General features: G+C 39.4%; 1 long non-coding RNA gene across 1 annotated transcript; it reads left to right on the top strand.

Annotated features, from left to right (window-relative positions):
* Positions 1 to 3693: 3693 nt before the first annotated feature.
* Positions 3694 to 20310, top strand: LOC308198434. The gene is made up of 5 exons (XR_013953912.1): positions 3694 to 3977; positions 12494 to 12547; positions 12775 to 12927; positions 13154 to 13229; positions 18464 to 20310. It is a non-coding gene; the product is annotated as an uncharacterized lncRNA (long non-coding RNA).
* Positions 20311 to 20388: the final 78 nt, after the last annotated feature.

Genomic DNA, 20388 nt, shown 5'->3' with positions numbered 1-20388 from the left:
GCTGCTGAGAAATAACAGTACGTGGGTGAATCCCTGTTGCTAGTAGAGCAAGTGCTGGGTCTTGCACACATGATCCATGGGATCCATGCTGCAAGCAGTTGCCACTGCCATTCCCTTGCTCCAGCCCAGAGACCAGAGATTGAGTCCTCATCTATCATTCTCCAGCCAGCCTGAGAAGACCTGACACAACACAGTTGTCAGCCAGATTGGCTCTGACAAGTATCATATGCTTTACTGCACCCATTAACTGCCTGCCTCTCTCACCAGTCTCACTGTTATTCATCCTGAAGAGCAGGTGCATTAGCATCTTTGTGTAACAGCCTAGGAGGCAAAAATTAGTCAGATTTGCCAGGTATAACTGTTGTTTGGTGAGGGGAGGGATAGACAGTCTTTCCTTTACACATCGGAGGATCATCTCTGCCCCTTCTGTCCTTCTCACCACCTGTCCTGATTGTGTCATAGATTGGCTATTAAGCACTTCTTGTAAATAATCTCCCTGCGGTTTGAAGATGCCTCAGAGCTCATGTTACTCACATTTGTCAAAACCAAGCAAAAATAGCAAAATATCCTTCCAGTGTCATGAAGCTTTGGGCTGGCTTTCCTCACACTGTAGTCAGCTAAAAGTACCCTCTGAATCCTCATTTCAGGATGAAGATTGTTGTGTGCCCCAGGAAGACTTCCTGCTACTCCAAGCTGCAGGGGACTTGTAGGAAGGATCAAATCTCCTTTTTACTGCCACACAGTTTTACACATGTTAGTGTCAGTGTATAAATATTACTTCTCATTAATAATCTAGTTGACCCAGGAGCTCACCTGTGATCTGCTCTCTCATGCTATACCCCTTCTTGAGAGCTTTCAATTTGTTTAATGTATCAATGAACAGATGTTAAAACACTTAGAGCCACAGTTATATGGCAGCCACAGGCAGTTGTTATGTGTTGAGTTAGGTGCTGCATAGTTTCACAGCATCCTGTACAATATAACCCTGATCCCAAATGAGAGAAGGCACTGGTAGCACTCCTGTTATTTGGTGACAATAATACTGTATAATTAACAAGTATATTTCCTCTCACAGGGTTATGAAGTAGCTATTTCTTCTGAGTTTGGTCCTTAGTCAGGACACAAAACCTAAGGGCAAAGAGTTATTATTGCTAACCATTAGTGAAGAGATTGCCTTTCTAAAGAGTAACCTCACCTCTACCCTGAGAGAAGAATCTCAGTAAGGCATTCCACATCGCTCTTCAGTCCTGCCATCCAGACACCTCTAGCCAGCCCGCCATGAGATGTTCTATTTACCCTGGTGTCCTTGCACCCTTGTCATTTTCATTTTGAAGTAACTCAAATGCAGCTCAGACTAATCTCAAGTGATGTCTGAATTTCCTTAACGCATGTTCAGCCTGACTCCTTCAGCTCGTCCTGCCATTGCCATCTTGAGAATAAAAGCACTTCTTGTGAAAGCATAAATCGAATCCCCACAGCTACATGGTGGAGTCACAAGTGTCCATTCTGACAGTCCAGCACTGTTCTGATGAGTTGGATGCCCTGTTTTGCTAGTGAGGATGCTGTCAAATGGGAAATGCTGCAGCACAGAACTGGTGCTCTCTACTAAGAGATCATGGTTCAAAGAGTTTATGAGTGTGTTAGAGAAATTAACATTTCATTATGACCTTTCTTTAGCATGATGAGACATAATTACCCCACAGGGACTTTGCCACTTTCCCACATCAGGACAGCAATGTTTACAACTCTTGCAGTTTCAGTATTCAGTACAACAGGAATGTTGCTGTTTCACCATCTTATAATGACAAACCCAGCCCTTTTACTCTACAGCCCTGCCAAAGTGTCAAGAAAAAGACACAGACTTTTTCAATGGTACATGAACGGGAACTGACCTGTTTAATCAGGGTCTCCACATTAGTTATTCCTGCTGTGATCCTGGGGGAATCACTAGTTAAATCCAAAGTAACGCAATTAATTAGGGTAGACTAGGAAGCTTCATTGTAATTTTATTATAATAACCTTCCCCATTTTGTAAGCTATCATTTTCACTAAATTAGATATTCAGGATGAAAGAGCACAGCACTCCCAGGCAGGCTTCCCTGGTACTGGCTGTCATTAGATGATGCCGTAACATGTGCCAAAGGAAGCTTCAGCTGAGGTGATAATGTTGGCATATACAACTTGGACATCCACAGTAGTTTGGTGGGAGGCTGAAACATTGCTGGTGTTGGGAGGAAACTCTGCCAGCAGTGGATTACTTGGTGGGAGGTGAGACTGGCAGAGAACTGAGGTTGTGCTGAGCTGTGGGCTACTCAGAAGTCTCTCTGTGGGGCTGACATGAGCTGCTGTCTGTGGGCACAATCATTTTCCTTGTGTCACTCCAGTGTGTGCACCATGATGGGCCCAAGGGCTGACTTTTCTTGCTTTCCCATGAATTATTTAGTGTTGCTTGTTTTTCTACAGAAAGATGTTAACAAACTGTTAAATAAATCAGACAGGGTATGGTTTATTACCATTCTTTTACAGGCACTTGTACATAAAGCAGTCAGCTCCTCACTGTATCAGTCTGCAGCAACAGCTGATGTTAAGCAAAGTTAACTAAGCCCCCCATCAGGTAACTAGCAACTAGCAAAGGTAACTAAGATCCTCATCAGCATTATGGACAGGAATGAGAAGAGAAAACAAGGCTGGAAAAATCAGGCTAGGTTTTTCTTCTGAATGCAGGCAGGTAAATATCCATTAATAAGGAAAAGAACATAGGTCTGGGACAAAAAATGTAGGAATCCACAGAGGTAGAGGCAGAAGTTCATTAGCATCTGCTCCTTTTTGGTGTGTGTTTGAGACCAGGAGATTTTTTAACCATTAAGACAGTGTGGGGCTTTGCAGGTTCCTGGCTACCACCAAATCGATTTCAGCGAGACTCCTGGTATTTCTCTGTGGTCTGTGATACCATCCTCTTTCCTACAGCTCTGGTCATGACCTCTTCCCCTACACACTGCAGTCCAACCTTGCAACCCCATTGTGTGTCACCCCAACCCTCTCCATTTCCTACTAATGTGTCTCCTGAAAAGTCCTGTAGCTGCAGTGAGGACAACATAATTCAGACAGAAACAAGAGGAAGACAAAAGGGTAAGGGTTGACTTGAGTAAATATTCCCTGGAAGGGGGATCCCAAGGACATCTGCGTACAGAAAGATACAAGGCAGGGCCTGGATGCAGTAAGACAAGGAAGCGAAAGAGTGGAGGAAGACAAGGATCAAATGCAAAGACAGACCAGACTGTTTATTTATTTATTTTTCTTTTCATTCCATCCCTAGCACCTGGACTGTCTCTGGGGAGGTGTGGCTGGTCTTTTGTTATGCTTCTGGCCTTTTGTTATCCTCCTGCTGCCTGTTATGGGGTATTTCAGTGAGCAAGAGATGGGTTTTCTAGACACTACCACAACATAAAAGATAATAGTGGGCAGGGTGGGATTTCAATGCTGATGGACTTGAAATTATTAGTGCCTAGTGCTTAGTAAAAGCACCCACAGTGCCAGGCAGGATTTGTTCGAGTGGGTAACCCATCTGTGGTTTTTCAGTGGTGACTGCCTTGTTCCAGCTGTGTGCCTCCAGCTAAGAAGCTCTAAATTATTTACCAAGGCAGCAAATTAATGCCAACAAGAGCCAACACCTGAATGCTCAGTAAGTCATATATAAAACATGCTTCCTTTTGTGAGGCTATGGCATGCTGGCAAAAAGGAAGCTGAGGAGGGAAGGCTCATGGGAGATGAAGAGTTTGGGGGTGGCAGGGCATCTTCAAGACAGCCTAATGATGAGGGTAGTGATTCAAAGTCAAGTTTCTCAGGTGTCCTGTGAGTTTGCATGATTGGAGAGAAAAAGAAAGTAAAAGAACAGAAGCGGCATCACCTTCAAGGCTCAACAGCAAGTATTGGAAGTGAGAAAGGAGAGAGAGTTTTCTTTTATTCCTTTTTCCCAGGTATGTTTTCGATGCATACAGAGTATAGCTATAAAAGCCTCTGGCTTTCTGAAAAAAAAAAATCAGGAGTGTTAAGTAGCCCTGGCCACCTGCAGGGGACTGAAATATGCTTTCAGATCCACAGCCCCCTGCCACACTTGCCTCTCCCCAAAGACTGATTTCAAGTGTGCTGAGCTCTAAACCTTTGCTCCAAAAGCAGTCACATCCACAGGGTAAGCAATCCTTAGCTATGCTAGTCCTCGAAGCTCTTGTAAATCTCTCAATGAAATATTCCTCAGGGTCTACTCTATGAGGATTTTAGGCTACTCAGCTTGACGAAACTCTAAGGAGTTTGGTTTTCTTTAAATCCAATATTCTGGAAGGGATCATTGCAACTTTGGCTGAGTCTGTGGGTGGAAGCAACCTACAAATTTCTCTTGAAATAAGAAATGAAACATCCTTTCATCTGGACAATGTTTCTCATGGTACTAAGGCTTTCATGACAAAATATTTCAATGAACGGTCTTTCCAGAAAAGCCAGTCTTGGTTCCAGGCAGATTTCTGGGCTAGTCATGTAATCTGCTCTGAAAGAGAGCCAAGTGTTTCTGTTAGCCTTCTAGCAGGCTGCAAATCAACCTAAAAGTTCTGTTTTAATGGTGTGGGAGGATCAGCTATTTACTTGCTGCAAGGCTCATCCAGCACTAGTGCAGCATTGCCCTAGGGTTTATCTTTCTTTCTCTTTGCTTATAGAGGATTACCTATAGGGGCTGAAACTTCCCAGCAGGTGGTGGGTATTTAAGGGGAATTTGCTCTGTAATCCACAAGTGCAGGTGCCAGTCACTGACTGGGGCAGCTGGGCCCCTTCCACCACCACAGTCCTCAAAATAATTTCTACGTTGTACTTGAGACATTGGCTGAGGAAGGCACTTCCCCTCTGTGCTTGCATGTTGTGCAAGTGTATGACTGTAGACTAAAGAGCTTTCTAACTGTCTGGAGGCTTCCCACAGATGTTCTGAGCGGGGAAAAAAAGATTTCACAAAAAGGACAGTAATAGAGAATCCTTCCTACATGCAAAGGGAGTAGAGAGGAGGCTTTTCCAAATTCTGCATGTCCACAGAAGTTCAGAGGTAGATTTTCTGTGAGTCTGTTCTAAAATACCACACTCAGTGCAGGTCAGTTAGATTTTGGGCCCTGTTCTTCTGTCTCCAAGCTAGGCTATTGCAGGAATACTTAAGCATTAGTCGGTTAATTAAATCTGACTCTACCCTCACAAATACCATTAAAAGTCTAACCCTCTACAGAGTCCTTGTTTGAAGTTAGGGTTTGTGTGGGCAATTAACTTTTCTTGCTCTGCCCCCTCATGATTTTCAACAAATTCCTTCTAGGTTGTAATGATGTTGATTGCCAGTGTATGTGCCTCTTTAATAAATTAATGGTAATAACAAATATTTATGCATCCTTCATTATGGGATATGGAAATGACTTTACTCTGGAGCTGAGATTGCTGGAGCTTGGCAGCATTTGCTGGAGGGGCGCGCATGGGGTTTAGTTACTCAATTTATTGTGTATGGCACAGAATTTCTCCTGTCACCTCTTGGAGTTCTCAACCTTGTGAATATTCAATGCTTGCTTTCCCCAGCAATGAAAATACAATTCAGTGGAACAAAAATAACTTCTGCATTGGAAGAACTTGAAATCATATGTTCAGCTTCCACTTCCCAGGATCAAGTGGAAGGCAGAAATCTCTTTACTGTCACTTATGTCTCCCTGTTTTAGGAATGCAATTTGTTACCTCTAGTACAAGCATTTGGTGGGGTGATGTCTGGAGAATTTTCATCTAGCAACTGGCTAAGAAAAATCTCAAAGTATCCATAAGACCTTCACTATTCAAATCCAGCAGGAGGGTACAATCCTGACTTCTTCTGAAAGAGATCAGAGGAAAAAAAAAAAAAAAAGGAAATGTAAACTAATGAGGAATTTGCCCAAAATTAGCAACAGAAATTAATTCAAGCTTCCCTTGGGCAGTTCAGTACACTTGGTGCTCTCTCGTTTAGAAGGACAAGACTTCTGCTGTCTTTCCCTATAGTTTCAAGTATCCCATATTTCTTCAGCTGAAGATGTTGCATTCAGCTGAGTAGTGTTAAAAATTACCTGAGGGAAATGGATACTACTGTGGGAATAAAAATGTTGTTTTTGCAGAGTTACATTGTTTAAAGGTAAGGAATGGGGTATTGAGATATGCTTGCAGTGATAAGAAAACTTAGCAGACAACCCTGTAAAATGCAGACAACCAGACTCCTTAGAACAATTAGGTGAAAATCACGGTGTTAAGTCAAGTCAGATAAGTGAAGAAACATTACCACTTCAAGCAGTAAAAAAAAAAAAGTCAAAAGAAATCTGAAATTTAACAGGCCGGCAACTGAAGGCCATGCATTTTCTGTGAAGCATCAGATAGATTGTGAACCTGGATTACCCACTCAGTGGGGAAATGGGAGGGTCCTGTCATCAAAAAGTATATAAACTGTTTTGGAACCAGTAGGTGTGCTCCTGCTTGCAGAGTGCCCACCATTGCAGTCATGATTAAATTACTACTTCACTGAGGTCCTTGCCTGAGCCTAAGTTATTGGCTACATAGTGTTTCTCACACTACCATAATTAGTGACTACTAGATGTTTCCCTTCTTCCCCAGACCTCCTAGGTCCAAAGTCACTGAAAACAAATCAACGAGAATAAAAACTTTTCTGTATATCCTTTTCCTTCTTCACTAACACTTTCCTTCCTATCCTGTGTGTATCTCACCTGTGCTCATAGTCTGTGCTCTATCCTGAGTTTCAGTTATCCCCAGTGGGATAACTTGAGAAGCGACCACATGGACACCAGGGTTCTTTTAGTATCAGTAATTGCTACTTCCTTATTGATGACATAACTTCAACTCTCTCTTACTGAGGGCCTAATTTCATCTCTCATATTGAGGACATAACTTCATTACCCTTGTTGCTTCCCCATATTGAGGACAGGCTCCCTTATACTATTTGCCCCACAGCAGTACTTTTCCACTAACTATTCATTGGTCAACAACTTTGCCCGGCAACAGCAAACACCCAGCAACTTCTGTGCCTTAACGGCTGGAGAACAAGCAACCTGAGACAACAAGGCATCTCCTGAGCCACCCTTCTTTGTTCCCTCTAAACTCTTTACATTCCTGATGGTCTCATCGTTTAGAGTCCGATGTTATCACCAACCATGGGGCTTGTCGACCCCCATGGCCACACTCCCACAGAAAACTAATACTTGCTCTGAGGCAGAGCTGTCTGTAGCATCCTGGTCTATTTTGATGTCACTTGGGCTACTTCATTCTTAAAGAGCTAGGACCATGAGCTGATGTTGACATTGGGTCAGAATGGGTACCTTTTGACTGCACAAATGCCAGAATAAAAGATTGCTGAGTGCAAAATACCGTTATTCTCTCTCTGTTTCAGTTTCGTCCCTTTCTAATGTTGAACTCAAGTTGCTATATCTTATGTTAAAACTCAGACACTAGATCACCTGGCCAACACAACTTGTGTAACCACACACTGTATTTGGAATGCATCAAACAGGACAAATTTTAATCTATCATGACCATTACATTATTCATCCTGCAGCTCACTAATTTCTCTTTGATAATAACTTGTGGTAGTCAAGTTGATGTCATTACAATCACAACTACTCTTTACGCTATAGCAAAAGAATTTCAGATAAATATGGTACCAAGTTTTAATCATTGTCATGAGTCACACTAATTGCATTGCTCTATATTTCCTTTTTTTTTTTTTTTTTCCTGTTTAGTAACATGGCCACTAGTGACATGCTCTGTCTTTCTCTTTGCTTTGGAGACAAAAGTGTATCCAGGCAAGTTCTGAAATATTTCACTGAAGGCAGAGAGGGGCCTTCTGGAGCTACATTGCTCACTTTCTCCTGATTTAAACACACAGCCCATTTGCCTTGTTTTAATCTTAATGGTTGTCTGGTCTAGATCTTCTGTTGTACTTTCATGAGCCAGCAGAATTATAGCTTGCTTTATAGGCTGTTATTCCTGATAGCTCCTTCTGTTTTTAAGGTTATATATGCTTTTTTAAATGCAGCTGTTGACCAAATGCCCAGGTAGAAAACTCTGAGCTGGTTGTTTGCTAACAGAAAACAGATTCTTCAACTGTGAAACCAACCCGGTTATTTCTTCTTTGTCCTTATCATAGGAAATTAGTCATGGAATATAGAGAAGTGGTGGAAGGACAGGGGGAAACACTCTTTATGTCTTTATTTGGCATGCAGAAAGCCTGAGATCTAGCCAAGAAGGTAATGTAAAAAAACTGCATATTCAGTCTGCTCCTTTTATATCCTATTTCCAATGGGCTTTCAATCTTGCAGTCCCTCAGTGATGTCTTTTTTTAAGACCTGGTTAGCAAACACATGAGAAAGAAGAGCTGGTCACAACTGTAACACTGTCAGGATTCATATGGATGAACATGTCGCTTCTACTGCCTCAATGAGAAATGAAAGCTTTTTCTCTGTGCTCTGAATTTTATAGTGTTTCTGCAGCATTTTTTTAAAAACAAAAACTAAATTGCAGCTGATAGAGACAGTTGTCTAGGACAGCCTCTATTTTGTTCATCCCAGGCAGGTATTGATGGCAAAGCCAAAATACAGGAGGTCTGTGGATTTCAGCCAACTTGCAAATGGGTTATTCTGCTATAGGAACCCAGCCTACTATATGGCAGCAGCTCTGATTTCCTTGGGGACCACTTATGGTTGTGTCCCTGCTATATCCTAATTAGCCCGGAGGAGAAAATGCCTGGCTTTATCTGCAGAAATAGGTGACCATCACCTTGTTGTGGCTGCAGTTTCTCCCAGAGGATGGAAATAGTATAAGTATCAGCAGCTACGTCTGAGAGAGCACCAAGTTCTCAGTGTATTTTGGCAGTCTTGGTCATTCTCTAAGATTGAGACAGCTGAAGCAGATAAGGGAGCAAACCTTTTGCCCTGTTTGCCATGCTTTCTCATGTTTTGGTATAAATTAAATACTTGTATTCTTTTTTCCTACTAGCTGCCTGATGTTATGGTATTCCTTCTTATAAACATATATTATTCCTTAGAGACAAAAGAATAACATAGATTTAAAAAGAAGTGGATGTATGATACTACTTTTTTTAAACAAAGCACCCAGGGAATCATTTCCTCCTATTAAGTGTTTTCAATGCTTTAGAATGAAGCTTTTGTAGGGATACTTCATTGCCACATTATGTTTTTCTCCAGGGTTTATTCCAATTACTGGAAATCATTTGAAATCTAGCTTGGACATAAAAGACATGTTAGGGAGAAGATAATGTGTGAAAGATATGATAGTGAAACATAGTGTGTACTTTTCTAAAGTTTTATTTACTTTTGCATTTACATTCTCTAACTGTCAGTAGCCAGATTCAGGGTGACAGGATCAAAATGACCCCTTTACCCTTGTGAGGCTGCTGCAGAACTGGTGGGTCTTTTGAGAACACTTGCTGTCCAGCAAATGTTCTCAATCATGTTTAGTAAGTACAACATGTTTAATAAGTACTTTGTTCAGACAACTAGGCCTCTTAAAATGGATGAAGTCTATCCTTATTCTGAGAAATAATTATTCCCTTTATTTAATACAGCAACCTTTATTTGTTTGCTATGAATCATTTTAGGTTTTATGATCCATAGTTTTGCATGGTGTTCATGCTTTCAACACCAGCACTGGATTTAAAGTTTAACATTAGAAGTCTGTATCTGCAATTCAGGAATTTTTCTGAGCCTAACCCAGTGGAGATGATGGTTGAGTGTTGACTGTTCTCCAAGCTATTCTTCAAACATATCACATGCTGCTGTCAAAACCTCTCTTGAGTCTTCTCCAAGGTTGCTTGCCAACAAGGAAATCCATCCAGAACTTATGTGAAGTTTTTAATGTCACTCTCGACATGCATCTTTGACAGCAATTCCATTGCAGTTTCGCAATTCATTTACCCCAGCAAACCTGAAGCTGAACCTTTCAAATTTTTTTTTTTCATTTTGGGAATAGATCTGATAATCTGGTAAAACAACAATTAACTGGCACAAGGAGATGAAGAAAATAGTAGTTTTCAATTCTTTTTCTAATAAGTATATTATTACTTAGGCTGAAGCTTGTTTCTGTGAAGCAGAAACTGGTTCACATTTTCTTTCTGGTTCAATTCTCTTTCTGAGAATTCAGGACTCGGTTTCTGATTTGTCTTTTTTTCCTGATTTAAATAGTGGTTCATAAATCACATTTAAAAAAAAACACATTTTTTTCAGAATTGCTTATGAATGTTAATGAATGTTCTCATATTGAATGTCTGATCTCTCTGAGGTGGGTGTTGTGTTTCTCACCACCTTCCATAATGATGTCAGGAGTATAGAACAGTTTAAATGGCTACTATGGAAGGGAAGTTAAAAATATGCTGAATGAGGTTGTTCTGTTCACAAGCGCATCTTCTAGGATTCTCTTTTCCTGTCTTCACATAGTTCAAGTCACAGTTTTACAATACCTGCAATTTAGAGGCAAAGCTGCCCTGAGAATAAATGAAGGACTGTTTTTAACCTTAGTACAATCTGCATTGTCCCACAAATATTTATACCAGTAAACAGTGAGAGTGCTGTTTTAGGGGTGTAGGAGCAGAAAGCAGGAGGGAGGAATAGGCCAGGAGAGAAATGACCTGTGAAGTTGGAATCTCGTGATACTACAGCCTTGGAGAAATTGCAGCGTAAATCAGTCTCACCACAGTCTCCCGAGTATACACTGACCTGGCTGCTCTGATGCTTGTTGTACACTTGAACTGATGCTTTCCTACCAGAAACTCTTCATATTTTGAAGATGAAGGAAGGTGAAGAACTTGCAGCTGACTCCAACCACTGGCACTGAGTTCTAAAGGGATGTTATAACACCATTAGTTCTGCTGTTATTTCTACATTTTGTCTCTTCACTTATTAGGAGCAACATTAGAAAAAATATATGTTCTGTAAATGGAAACAGGACAGAAAACGATGCTTTAAATCACTTTCCAGATATTCAAAAAAAATGTTCTTAGTATATTGAATAGTTGTATGAAAGCTGATATCACAAGCTATTTCTAACTGATAATTGAATTAGTCCCAAGGAGTTAACATTTCTTTAAACACCTCCCCCCCCCCACCCCAAAAAAAAAAAAAAAAGCTTTTAAATATTGATCCTTCACATTTTCCAGGTAGGAAGTAAGAAAAGCTTTGCATTCTTGTTGGTTTTTCTTCCTACTAAGATAGCAACAAAATCCATATTTATGTACAAAGAAAGTAGTATTTTTTTTTAAAGCTACAGATTAAATGTTCTAGCATCTGTATTACACTGATTGTACTTAGGCACTGCTTGCTGCTGCAGTTGCTTTGACATTTCCATTTTAATTTCTGTGGAAAAAAGGAAGCTAGTAAGAATATGGGCTGCAAAGTACACTGAGGCTCAAGTTCCTTGATGAGAGAAATGACATTTCTTACTGTTATTATTAGCAGTAGCATCAAAAGAATGTCTAAAATCTGAGCTAACAGGATTCTTCTGTGACAGCCACTAGATAGGCACTTGGTGGGAGAGAATTCCTTTCCCAGTCAGTTTACAGTAAAAAATAGCCAGGAAGAACAAAATAGTTACCTTCAGCCTGTTTTTTAGGGATTCCAAACTGGGTCAGGGAATGAGATGAAGACAGGGTTTTCCCACATCATAGGAAAGCTAAAGCTACAGTTTTGGGCACTTATCAGGCATTCCACTCAGTTGTTTCAACCATAAGAGGTTCCCACTTTCACCTGTAAATGGTAGAGGTGAGTGTAATTCTGCACAGCTCAGTTCTTCTAAAGACTGCATGGTGTGACTAGTACAGTTTAGTGAGAAAGGACACTCTTGCCATGACTGGGAAAGGCCAAGACGTCAGGAAACCAAAACTATCTTACAAGATTGTTCTCTTCTTCCATGTAGCAATTTTGTCAAAAAAAAAAAAAAGTTCAGTAATTTGTCCTGGATCTCAATTGAAACAGAATAAACTGGTCTGCTTATCGCAACCAGTCCATTTTCTGCATTAACACTACAAAAAAAAAAAAGTCTCTTGGATGCAATGAACTGACAGTGAGATAATTTTCATAGTGGTGGTCTACAGATGGGCTATGAATGAGCTGAACTGGGATGACTCAGATGTTTCTGATCATGTGAAAATGTCCTTAAGCACTGACACACAATGAGAGCACAGCTATTCTCTCACCTTATCTCTTTCCACTTACTGAAGAAGGAAAGATTGGACCTTTGGGAAAGATGTCTGGTAGCATGCTGCCATCATCAAAACAATTTGTTCAACCTGTGCATCTTCCATTTCTCTTTCCTAAGAAGTCACCAGGAATGGCATGAAGGAATTGCAAGCTTTGTGCAACATTCAGTGGCAGGTTGAAGGATAAGCATCTGACCTTTACAAAAGTCTTTTTTTTTTTTTCCCCTCCTCCATGTACAGAAGAACTTCCCAAAATATTTCACGTGAACTCTACGGCCAGGAGCATCCTACCAGGTACTTCTTCCAACTCTAATATTTTTCCAAGAGAACGGGTGATATTTGCATTAGGAGTAGTTTGGTTCCCCAAACTGTGGAGACTAACTTACACTGCAACATTTTTGATTGGACTTAGTAGGGTAAGGCAGCAAAATTAATTAGGGGCGTTAATTTCTTATATTAGTGCTTGGATTCTGTTCATTTTCTTCACCTGTACTAACCATAATTTTTGCAACATCCTTTAGGTTTGCTTTAAAAGCTATTTAAACCCTGAGCATCTCAGGAACCTGCTGCAGAATATAGATATACTTTCTTGAATTGTTATCCTGTCTCCCAGTAAGAGAGCTTTGTGCTGTTAATTACAGCCTGAAGCCATTGAATACTACTGCTGTGTTAAAGTAAGTGGAAGGAATGCTCTATGTCTCTGAACACACGCCATTGAGCATGATGGGTTCTTTGTAATCTTGGTAATTTTTTGGGGGGTGATAATTTCACAATTCTTAAGAAATATTTTGTCATATTAAGCGATGTGGTTGAAAGTCCTGTTTAATTATTGATGCACTGAGAGCATCAGTATGGATCTAACTTACTATCTGATGGTGACTCTTATCCTGTACAATGAAGGTTGAATCTTCAGGAATGGCATGTTGATGAATTGATGCAAGGTTCATTGCCAGCACTGTCTTGCATATTTTATGAGGTAAGCAAATGATGGGAAAGCAGGCTGAGTTTTCTCCTGGAAATTCTACTTTTTTAACAAAGTCTGAGACAAAAGGCAAGCTCTCTTCCCCACAGGAGAAACCTTTCATATAAAATCAGTTATTTTTTTTTCTCTATCTTGTGTGATCTTTGACGTTGAGAGAATGAATCTGTCCTTTTCGTTGTCTATTTCCCTAATTTTGTGAAAGTTGTGATGACTAACAAACTCATTCCCTAATCTACTTTGTATAAGCATACAGGAATAACTGCAGATACTTTTCTGGAGCATTGTACAACGTACCTGGTTGCTGCAAAAAATCATGCCGAAGATGATCTGACATGAGTGTAAATAAGGCCCAGAGTTAAATGTATGGGTGTGCAAAGTGATCAGCAGCCAATTCTCTGCACAAAAAGATAATTTCAGATCTCTGGAAGATAGTCTTTTCCTGGACCAGTGTTTTTAGTTTTTTTCTTCTTTTTAGACAGCATAGGAGACTGGAAGAGTTTTGAGTAGCTCCTCACAAAAAGTATGCTGTGTCTTGGTACTTTACATCACTTGTTGTACAGAGGGGAAGGAACCTGAACCAACATTCACAGTAATTGTATCTATAGTTGGGGACATCCCTTAAAAAATGAGTATTAATGCATTTGTTGCATAAAAACTACTTTATTTTGTGGACATAAGTTTTCAGTTTCCATCCTGGGCAGGTGGGCCATGCACATGGCTTAATTAACAGATGTGATACCATGAATTTCCATAGCACAATTCATAAATAATATTACTCTGTAGGTCACAATAAACAAGAAGACTTCCTTGAGAGAGGAGTAGAACAGAGGAACCATGGGCTAGATGGGTTTCAGCAACCTTGTCTAAGGCTGCATACAGACTGACATTGTATCTACTAGTGATAGCAGCCCTCCCAAGACTTATGAGCCCAAGGCGAGGGCCAGGCCTGAGGGCGAAGCCCGAGCTGAAGGCGAGGGCCAGGCCTGAGGGTGAATAGGAGCCCAGATAATTTGTGGATGTCTCATCCGTGGAAGCTTTCCAGGCTAGGTTGAATGGAGGTGTCAACAATGTTGTCTTGTATCCAGGTCCATGTAGGGGAAGCTGTAATATGATCTTTGTCATCCTCGCGAGGGGGAGTGGAGGGGAATGCGCTGACCTATTCTCCTTAATCACCAGTGATAGGACCCACAGGAATGGTGTCAAGCTGCGGCAGGGGAGGTTTAGGCTAGACATCAGAAAGAGGTTCTTCACTGAGAGGGTGGTTGCACACTGGAACAAGCTCCCCAGGGAAGTAGTCACGGCACCAAACCTGTCTGAATTTAAGAAGCATTTGGACTGTGCACTTAGTCACATGGTCTAAAATTTTGGGTAGACTTGTGTGATGCCAGGAGTTGGACTCGATGATCCTTATGGGTCCCTTCCAACTCGGGATATTCTATGATTCTGTGATCCCTTCCAACTCAAACCATTCTTCTATTTTTCCCATTAGGTATCTACTGTAGGAGAAATACACTCAATATAGTGTGTTTATTCACTCACAGGTACTCATTATAGTAGAAGAACAATACAAATCCAGCCTGTTATAATCTGTCTCAGTTGAATCTAGTCACTATAACAATAAACCTGGAAAAGCTTCCAGTGAATATTTTATCAAACTTCAAACAGACACAAGAAAGCTCTACCTAGTCTCCCAGGTAGCTAGCTAGCTCCCATGTAGCTAGCTGTATTACCCAAGGTAGAGTAGATACGGTCCATCACACTCAGTGCTACTTAAAACTTGGATGATTTTTCTTTTAAATTTAGCTTGTGACACAATAAGTTGCGAGCTCTGCTTGATCCATGGTGTCCAGTACAGGTATATTTGATAAGAAGTCAGAGATCAGAACCTGTTCCAACAAATGTGCAGACTAGAACCTGGAAAATTATTGTAATCTGCAAGCTGAGAAGTGTGCCTGTATACCAAATTGTAGAGCACCATTGAAGAATGCTAGCATAACAAAACAAAACAACATTAAATGTGAGGTCTTTTGAATAATATCATTCTCCAATTTAGATCCAAGAACTTTTTCTCATTATCCAACGCCTCTCTTCTGTACCCCCTGTGAAGAGACTAGCTGGGAATGTGAAAAAACAAAGGCTGAGATCAGAGTGAGCATATGCCTGTAGTTGTTTAATGCTGTTCACAAGTTGGTTAATAAGCTTTGCATTATGTTTTTTTATTTATTTTAACCCATTTTATATATCAAATTTTATAATGCACTGTTCAAGTCCAATTTACACTCTGAATAACTACATATTTTCATTTTGTTTTAAACTGTGCTATGATTGTTATATATTCAGTACCCTGTCTCATTAGATTTATAGATAAATGCTGCTCTATTTTTTTAATTTATAATTTAACATCATTCCCTCTGGTTGCTCTTTCTTTCCAGAGATGATAATGCATCTCTCCACACTTATATTGTGCCAAACATGATTTAGAAATCAAGAAAGGAAACACTTGCAGAATTTTTATTCCACCACAGAGCAGAACAGAGATCTACTTCTGCATGTCCATTTTAACACTTTCCTCCTACTAAGTAATATTTGAGTTTGTACCAGACATTAATACGACTTTGGGTAGCCGCTCTTTAAACTTGTATCTGAATAACTACATTTATTAACTACAAGCCTATCTTCCCCTGAATATACCTTCTGTAGCTCAGTTGTCAGCCTTGGACTGGAAGCTGAGAACAAGATACAATGATCAGAAAAGTAATTAAAGGTTCTTCTTTCCTGTAGTCAGTATGCAATTGATCAACTTTGAAAGAAAAACATAAACCTTAACAGAAGAGATGACATATTTGAACTAAGCTACACACATTCTTCAGAATTTTCCAGCTTTCATGGCAACAAAAGACAAAATGCAGATGTTTGCTATCACTCTCATGTTCAGACCCTAATGTAACATCCTGAAGATAGAACTGAAGCAGGCAACATGGAGATAGTTATTGCTGCTCAGCTGGGAGGAGGAATGATGGCTGGACCGGAGTTCTTTCTTCATGTCCGTGCAACTCCTTATCTCTGAGTAGAGGTATAGTTGCAGCTTTATTTTGTGAGCAATGTGATCTGGACCTTGGTGATATAGACGAGTGTGAGGAGGAAGGGAAAGGAAATACAGATGAAATTCACTCTCACACTTAATTAACAGAATCTCTATCTACATGTCACCTCCTTTAAAACTGGGCAATGCCAAGACCGACTTACTTTGGAAACTAAACATGAAAAACTATTGCATGAGCACTATTATATATGTATTTATAAAAATTTAAATCAGAAAATTGAGTTCTTTAAAGCAACATGTTTTGATTGTATTTAAATTCAATCTATGCCTGAGATTAATCTTAAATCCTCACAGAATCACAGAATTGAATGGGTTGGAAGGGACCTTGAAAGATCATTGGGTCCAACCCTCCTGCCAAAGCAGGTTCCTCTTTTGAAGAGAAACAAACAAATATCCTCGCAGAATAACTGCAGAAATTGGAGTGTATGAGGTTCACAAAAGATTAAGATATTTTCTTTTGATAGATCTGTTCTGGAATTGCCCCCTTCTCAGGAGTTTTGAGTTAAATCAGGAACTTGCCAGTACTAAGCTGGAAACAGTACTCAGAAACATCTGATACTTTGGTATGCTTCAAATGGTTGGATAGGATGCAAGTCATTGCTTTATATTTGTTTTTACCTGTCTGTGAGGGAGGAGCTTTTTTGTACATCAATCAAGCAAAAGCATCAGAACTACCCATCAGGCAGTGGCTTGGGGAAATCACTATTGCTGCATATACCTAGAGCTATCTCAGTTTCTGAAGGATGTTTCTTTTGGACATGGGTTTAGTTGGAGAATGGGACTTGGTTCCAAGTAGGCAGTGTAAGGTTGTGCTACAGTTTGGCACATCACATGGCAAAAGTTCTGTGAACCAAATGACAGCTTTCAACTGACAGTGGTCTCTCTGTCATTCATGCAACAGCGATGAGTGAATATTGACCTTTCTAGATTGAGCTTAGCGCTGGCACATGAAATTACTCAGCATGTGTCACCAGTCATATTTGCCTTCATCTGTCTCCACAAGCTGCTGTGTCAAAGTTGAGATGAACAACAAAAAATAACAGATATAGAGAGAGTAGTATTCTGTGCTGGGATATCTTAGCTTGGGAATTTGTTCTTCTGGTTGATTTCCAGTAATCTGAATGTCATGGTTCTTAAAGCACTATCTTAAACAAGTCAGTTTAAAATAGGAAAGAGAAAAGGAAGAGAAGATAGAATAAACTTTTATTGACTTACTTTGATATTAAAGAACTATACTGACTTCTCATGGTAAGTCTAGAAACTCAATTTCTTATTATCATTAAGTCATACTGACGATAGCTACAATATATAGATAGGTTTCCTTTTTTTTTTTCCTGAGTATGTATATCAATCTAAGTAAATTATGTACTTAAGCTGTCAACAAGATAAATGCATATTAATCTGGATTGAAAGGTATCATGAATATATTTCCAAAAATGGAGATAAAGTTGTTATTGGAAGGTATACAGTGAAGTATCATATGTCAATATTGTCTAACAAAATGCATGAAATATAAAGGTGACAGAATACTTATGCAAAGTGCTTAAACTGCTTATATCCATTCTTTTTTTCATATTTAAGATTTAACTTTCATATCTTTGTCGTGTTAAGGATGACACTGCTTACAACCTTAGCTAACTGTAAGTTAGAAATGCTGTTTGTGTTGGAATGTAGGTAAGTTATCCACAGTCTGAAAGTTTAGCTGAACCTTTTGGTTTACAAACTGGGTTGGATATCTGGTGTGGTTAATTCTTTTTTTTTTTTAAAGAGATGTCTGCAAAGAAGGCATTCTGGGAAGAAAGATGAAATTGTTAGACACAAAGATACGTGTTCACTGCCTAACGTCTTTTTTTTGTTTTTAAACCAATGACAGTGAAGTATATTTGTAGATTACAGTAAAGAGCTTCATTTACTATTCATTATGAAGATTCATTGTGGTCAAATCTCATTGTAACTAAAATATTTCCCAACACAGGTTATATTTGTAGAAATCAGTGTTACCTCTACTAAAGAAATCTCCAAACCTTTGTACATTTTTAAAAGTCGTATGCTGCCTGTGCATGTGTTACAAACTCTCTTACATTTCATTATTAAAAAAAATAATAATTATTATTATTGTTTCTAGGATCCTAGTACTGACCTGGCTGTGGGTGAAAACATGTTATGACCAGAAGGTACATGCAGCATGGTTTTTGCACATGAAGTTGCGTCATTCCTGGTGTTTACTTATTGACTGTTTTCCCACACTTTTAATGGAATATATAGAAAAGTAGCACCAGAGACAGATCCTTGCTAGATGAAAACCATCAGACTTTGGGTGAAGCAGGAGAACTTTGACACAGAAGGGAACATTTCCTTCGTCATTATTTGACAAGACTGGTGTCTCTAAACAGGACCAAGGATTAGACTGTAGTGAATAAATTTATAAAACACCTGTCAATAGGAATAGATGTGTACATTTTACTCTCAAATAATTGTTTAATTAAAATATTCTACTGAAAAATAGTAAACCTAAGGGCCACGTTTACACATTATGGATTGAAAGTGAGAAGCGAACTAACATATATAACATGAATGAAAGAGAGACCAAACCCTGGGGGGAAGCAGTGAGCTGAAAAAAGTGCAGGTATCAATGTTCCCTAAAGCTCTGGGGGACCAAAAGCAAATTGTCACTGATTTTGAAAGGGTTTTGTGAATTCATCTAGTTGGAGGGTCTGTGAATTTCTCGTTTCCTTTTTCATGTGCATCTAGCTACAGAGTATGGAGACCTCTTGAACTCCTGAGTTTGGTTTGAAATTTTTTAAATTTGCTGTCTGTATGCTTTTAGGTAAGGGGCTTCACCTCTGAGCCTTGGTCTGCCTGTTAAAACATTATAAGGCTTGAGCAGTAATTGTGCTGCTGTAACCACACTGTGCTTTGAGATCCACAAAGGATAATTGCACTAGTAACGCAAAACATTACATGATGTAGGAAACTCATCCCTTCTCCTTGTTGTGGCTTTTTTCAGGTGAGCATGATCATGGATTGGAATGGGGGATTTGAGATTCTTCTACTTTAATTTTTATTTTTTTAAATCTTTTCTAGTTCACACCTAGAATTTGCTAGCTTAGCCAGCTAATTTCACCTTCTCTTTTATGCATTCTATTAAGAAATCTGAGAGTCTTTGGGGCACTGTGACAGGTTGAGTTAAAAATTACTATAATTATTGTGATCCCTGTGGAATTTGAAGTGTGTGCAGTTTATGCCTCAAGGGGCTGGAATCCTTGGAGACCCTATTTTCTGGGACAGCAAGAGCTGTGAAATATACAACTCTTGATTTGCACTCAAGATCAGTCTTATTTGTACAGTTAAATAATAAAAAAAAATGCTGATTTATACAATTTTGTTCCTGGGTCATAATTATGGTCTAGAATTAATTGAATAGCCTGGAGGTTTCACTGCTGTACATGGTAATGATTACTAAAAATTGATTCTCTCCTATATTTCTTTATTAACTTATCTGGAAATGACATATCATGAAGAACAGCTTTAAATATTGCTGTGCTGAGCAAGTTTGTAAATTGCTATTCAAGCTGTTTGTATTTTTTCTTCCTTGACTTTTTTAGGTAATTTATTATTTTATAAGTGCCTGAGCTGTAAGTCTAATCAGAAACATGATATTTTCCCCCCCCATTTTTCTGACTAAGGACATTTTACTGATAGCCTTCAGGATCATATATGCAGGCCTTTCCCAATAGAAATGCTGGATTGCACCCTTCATACACAAGGCTCTTGCAAGCCCAATGGGTTATTGTCACCAAGCATTCCTGGGCCAACTAAGCATGGGCTGTGTGTACAGGAGAGTAGCTGAGATGCTGTCTACTTTTGGCCACTTTGAAGCTGTCTTTTTTAGCATATGCAGACTCTGGATGGAGTGAGTTAAATGCACAGCTACAGACTGAGACCTTTGTTACTTTTTTTTTTTTTTACCTTAATTACTTCTTATTTTTCATTACTGTTATATCAATAGGCTTCTCTGGTCAGGCCCCCATAATGGATTTTAAGTTTATA

This window comes from Anser brachyrhynchus (assembly GCF_964034855.1).
Source record: "Anser brachyrhynchus genome assembly, chromosome: 7".
Classification (NCBI taxonomy): domain Eukaryota; kingdom Metazoa; phylum Chordata; class Aves; order Anseriformes; family Anatidae; genus Anser; species Anser brachyrhynchus.
Note: the sequence above shows the minus strand (reverse complement) of the source record. Positions and strands in the feature narration are given on the sequence as shown.